Below are 5,622 nucleotides of genomic sequence, written 5' to 3'. Positions count from 1 at the left end.
GGTATATTAACAAGTAGACTTGGCCGGATCTAGCAAATTAGGGTTAGCCAGGGTTGCACCCCAATTGGGTGATGTAGCCAAAACCTAGACTTATTATGAACAAATAAATTAGCTGTTAAATAAAAATTATATTTTAAACTCAACCAATATTTTTCATAGATTTTCAAAATTATAGGAAAACATTCAAAATATAATATTTACAATAATTACATTTGATTTTTCACCTTTTTAGGGACTAAATTTTGCAATCATATTATTAAACTTCATCAATATTATCAAAATTAATTACAAATCAACTGTTTAGTTGTTTATTTTTATGATATATTAATTACTTTTACTGATTTATAAGATCATCAAATAAATTAATTTTGGATGTATATATAATTCCTAATTTACTTAGTTGGGTCTCAATTTAGGCTTAGATTGTAATCATAGTTTTTATTTCATTATTATTTTTTAAAAAAATTACTTTCACAATTGAAAATGTTTTTATTCCCTTAAATTTAAATTAAAATGATGAAATATATCTTCTATCAAAATATAATAAATAAGAGATAAAAAGTAAAAAAAAAACATAACTCTCTTAATTAATAATATAATAAAGAGTACATATTAAAACTACTAAATGATAACAATACATCAAATAAATAAAATTAAAGTTTTATTTGAGACTATTTTTTTACTGCTTCTTAAAATAATTCTTAGCTTCTTACTACTTCTTAAAATAACTTTTAAAACAAAAATTTTAGTATCAAAATTATATTAAGAAATAGTACAAAAATAGTCTCAAATAAAACCTAAATTTTATAATTACTTCTTAAGCTTCTTAAGCTTGGAGGACTGGTAGAACCTCAATACAGCCGTGGAAAGGAAGAAAATGGCAGTAACAGCAATAGGATAAAAAATCCAATTTTTCTTCCTTGTTTTCTCAGACTCGGCTTTCTCGGAGTATCCGCTTCCCTCAATAATGAGTTCAAGCTCTCTTTCAAGCTCATCGTGCTCTCTAAGTAGAGAAAGCAGCCGCATTTCCATGGCATTTAGTTCGGCGGTAGCCGACTCGGTCTTGTATGCAGCTTCCGCTATCTGGGCCTTACTACGTGCCTCGGCTTCGCGAAGGGTAGAAGAAAGGGCCAGGCTGAAGACGTCGCGCTCGATGCTATCAGTGATGTCACGGTCGGCGAGATGTTCAATCTGTTTCCGGAGCTCTGTCACTTCCTTCACGAGTTTTGAATTGAGGGTTTTCAGGTCGTGGATTTCTTTACTTAGGGAAGTTCCGGCGGCAGCTGCGGCAGAGGCTTTTTTCTTCTTACCCATGAGGAGAGGAATGTGTTAGGGTTTGAAGGTTTTCTTCTTCTTCTTCTTCTGTGAAGGCAATAGATTGTGTAAAGGGTTTTGGCAATCTGTTGAGGATGCCGTTTATTTATAGGCGGCTTTGGGGAGTGGAGCGAAGATTTGAATTAATATTCAGTTTTCTGAATAATCGGCTGTGGATCGATTATTCCGTGACTGTTTAGGCTTCTCAATGGAAGAAATTTTTTTGATTTGGCATTCATTTCTTCTAATTTTCTGCAACGGCCTCCGGCATCCTCTCCGCCATCTTCGCCCAAGCATTTCGGCTGGCTGAACAGAACGAGATAAGGTACACGGACCTGGTAAGAGCACCTGCCTCCTTCGTATTAGCCTATTCTTTCTGCAATGGCGTTTCTGCTGCAAACTTCTGCCGCCCTAATCTTCCTCACAATTGGCCAAAGCAAAAATTGCCGCCATATCTTTCAAATTAATATCTGTTCATGCTACATATTATTCTCTTTTGATATTCTTTGGAAATAAAATGCAACAAATTAGATGAATTTGCTGAAGTGAAATATGATGTGGCCTAAAATTTTGTCTTTGGCCTAAAACAAACTCAGAAACATTGCTTGCATGAACATAACTGTAACGAAACGAATATCCCTTAATTTTCTTTTTCTTTTCGCAAAATGTAATTAATATGGATTTTTGCCTTGGAAATAGAATGACTTCTCTTGTAGTCAAATGAAAATATATTCTTTTAATTTGTTGTACATATAGTGATAGAAGCATCTTTTCAAGATGAAGTAGAGGAAAAAATAGACAATTTAAATTAGAAGATGAACAGTAGTATTATTTTTTTTAAGATAAAATATCAAAGAATGGACTTAGGTGATTATAGGACATGCATGATAAAAAAAATTAATGAGACAAATGATAAAATTAATGTCAATAATTCGGCAAATAGATTAAGTAAAAAATTATGCAAAGAGATTTCATAAAATAGATTTGACAAGCTCACTAAGACTTCATTTGGGACGGCTATCTTACTGCTTCTTAAAACAGCTTTTTAGTATAAAAATTTAAATTTTTATACTAAAAAGTTGATTTAAGAAGCAATAAGAAAGCCGTCCCAAACGAAGCCTAAGGGTTTGCAGCTTTCTCTTGTTTTGCTTTTTACACTGAAACTATAGTTTCATTTAACTATTGCTTTCTCACTACTTTCTAGAAGTTTTTTTTTTATTGAAAAGTTGCTTTTTATATGAGCTTTTAAAAGCTTGTTTTCTACACAATATCTTTATAACTACATTTATAAAAAAATTACAGTGATCCTATACAGACCTTGAGAATGGATGAATAATAAAGATTTATACAACATTGCTCAAATGGTTAGGAAAAGCCTATTTTTTCTTGCCATGGACCTTATATTGGCATCCTTGCATGCTCATTATATTAAGAGCAAAAAAGTTTCACTACAACATCTGCATGTGCTGCTCTCCATGCTTGTTAATTGCTTCTTTCTTGTGTTCATTATTTCCCATGGCATCCTCAAAACTTACTTCAGCTTAACACATTTATAGCAGTTGCTGCTATTTCAGGTTAGAAATTCTTCTTCAAAATTATGGTCTTGTATATTTTCCTTACCATGGATGTTTATTTTCAGCATCAAACTATTTCATATTCAGCTTTTATTTTCATTCCTGGGTGGTTTTTCATCTTCCTGTTGCCTGGAAGGATTATAGATGCTTGTAAAAATAAAGGTGGGAAGTGTTGAATCCTTTTTATAATAAGGAATGGTAATTTTTTATAGCTTCGAATAAGAAATCTGTGTTTACCATTTACCTTTTTATTTGTGCTCTCAGCTTTAGCATCTCACATTTGAATAGCAAAATTAACATAAATCTTGTTGGGCTTGTCTTACTATTTTCTTGTAACAAAATTTTTTTCATCATTTATTTTATAAGAAATAGATTTGATATTTCTTCATTCTGAGTGTCATTTCATTGTCTGCGGAATGATCATGTAACTTTTGTCCTCAGATAACTATACTTGTTGGTGGTACTTTTATGGGTTGATTTCTATGAAGCTTAAACAAAGTATATTGTTACTGATATTGGTAAGACCTTTTCATTTTTGCACGTTCTCATTCATTTCTATATTTTGGATGATTTAGGATTCGTTTGAGGTGGCTTTCTTATTGCTTCTTAAAGCAACTTTTTGTACTAGAAAATTACTTTAAAAAGTAGTAAGAAAGCCATCCCAAACAAAACCTTAGTGGCATCTAAAATCAGCCACTACAACAAGAGTAGTTGGAAGGTGATAACTTGTATTCCAAAATAGTATTTATAATAAGTATGTACAAATATTAAAATTTAAATTTCTGGAAGATGATTATCACACACACAAGATATAAAAGATGAGTAGAAATATTAGTATTTCCTTCATCCTATTCAAACTATGAATTGAATGATGGATGGCACATACCTACATAGCCCACACTCATAGCTTCATCAACCATGTTCTTCTGCTCACAAACACTCAATCCACTCATATAGAACACTCACCTAAAAGACTTTTGGCTTGCCCGAAGGGACTCGCCACTTGCTTGTGGTATATGCCTTTGTGGACTCGTCAGTCCAGTATATTTATCTTGAAAACTCGTCTAGGGCACTCACTTTTGAGGACTTGGTTAGAGCATTTGCCACCCATCCAGGTACTTGCTAGAGACATCCGGAGCCTCGTCAAAGATAGACGGACATGTGTGTGTCCGTGTGTACATTTTGGGATTCAATGTTTGTATTTACTTGTACTTGTTAAATAATGTATTATCTATATTTTTCTATGTATAGTTTTTCCTATAGCTGTTTTAACTCTATAAATAAGAGAGTTAAGATGCATATTTTGGATGAGAGAGAGTCTATTTTTATCATTCGTAGAGATTATTTGACTTGTTATCAGCTTTTCATACCTATTTAATCTCTTGCTCTATCTAGTCAAACTTGCTAGTAGTGTTGAGTGTCACTCCCAGTCAAATTTAAATCAAACAGTGCTAATATGAAACTTTTGTTGAATGAAATATTATTAGATTTATTATAGGGATGATCATAATATATAATTGTGTCACTCACAAACAAATTTGTTCAAACAATAATAGTATGAAACTTTTGTTGAATGAAAAATCAAGCGATTTATTATAGAGATGATCACATTTAATAGATTATTATTATATTTAAGTTTATTAATTTGTCTTCAAATGCTTTTTTTTGGATGTTCTAAATGCAACATAAAGTCTGGCAACAGAGGTTGATGATGCTGCCAATGGCAACAACTGTGGTGACTTGCGATGTATTCCAAACTTGATCATTTAAATACAACATAAATGGCTTATATGGTGAGTTTGAAATTCATCAAGGGGCTGTTTTATTTACTGCAAAAGGGGTGTAAAATATTTCAAATGCCCACCGTTGCTTGGCTTGGTTGGTGGGCGAGTACGGTTGGGAACCCCCAACCTGTGCTCGATTCCCCTGGAGCGGCAGCGCCTTTTAAGTGGGGCCCAATCAAATGCGGGCCATGAGATTTCTGGGGTGGGTGCCTCTTCTAGGTTAGCTGGGGATTAGTTAAGCTGCCGAGCGCCCTTTCGGGGGTGGCAGCGGATGGATATCCCGTTCCAAAAAAAAAAAAAAACAGATCCTGAGATTTTGAAAATATTGATGTTTAGTTTGAAGTAAAAGGAATGCACAATAAAATTTTAAAGTAAAAGAAATTCATCAATTACATCGAAAACTCACTGTCATTGCCAACTCCACTGGCGACCGCCGACCGCCCAAAAAAAAAAAAGAAAAAGATTTGGCAAGCCCAAAACCTATAAACTGTGCGCCCTAACTGCTACGACAAATATTTCAAAATGAAACTCCCCTGATCCAATATGCTAAGCCATTTACTACTGACTTTGAAGCGGTTTTTGGAATCTGGCCTTCATGAAATGTTTACCTGAAATAATTTGACAATAAGAAGCAAGGTTTTGAAAATCGGACCGGACAACGGACCGGAAGAAGGAGAGGTTCATGGTTTGACCGGTTCGACCGGTTGAACCGGGGTCGAACCGGGGTCGAATCGGATGACGTAATAAATAATAATAATATTAAAAATTATGAAATAAATGACAAAATTTCCTCTTATGCATTTCATTTCCATGTCAAACTAATCAAATAATATAAATATGGCATCAACGAAGTTTATAAAACATAAGCAAACAAGTAAACAACATACCTTTTATTGAGCACAACTGTAACGATGTTTGAATCCCCTTTGCAACTGATCATTGAAAAATTT

The 5,622-nt window shown here is 33.5% G+C and overlaps 1 long non-coding RNA gene across 1 annotated transcript; it reads left to right on the top strand.

The window, feature by feature from the left end:
- Positions 1 to 851: 851 nt before the first annotated feature.
- LOC114580262 lies at positions 852 to 4,196 on the top strand. Its single transcript, XR_003701612.1, has 2 exons — positions 852 to 1,652; positions 3,330 to 4,196. It is a non-coding gene; the product is annotated as an uncharacterized LOC114580262 (long non-coding RNA).
- The last annotated feature ends 1,426 nt before the right edge of the window (positions 4,197 to 5,622 follow it).

Source organism: Dendrobium catenatum, unplaced genomic scaffold (genome assembly GCF_001605985.2).
Source record: "Dendrobium catenatum unplaced genomic scaffold, ASM160598v2 fragScaff_scaffold_908, whole genome shotgun sequence".
Taxonomy (NCBI): domain Eukaryota; kingdom Viridiplantae; phylum Streptophyta; class Magnoliopsida; order Asparagales; family Orchidaceae; genus Dendrobium; species Dendrobium catenatum.
Note: the sequence above shows the minus strand (reverse complement) of the source record. Positions and strands in the feature narration are given on the sequence as shown.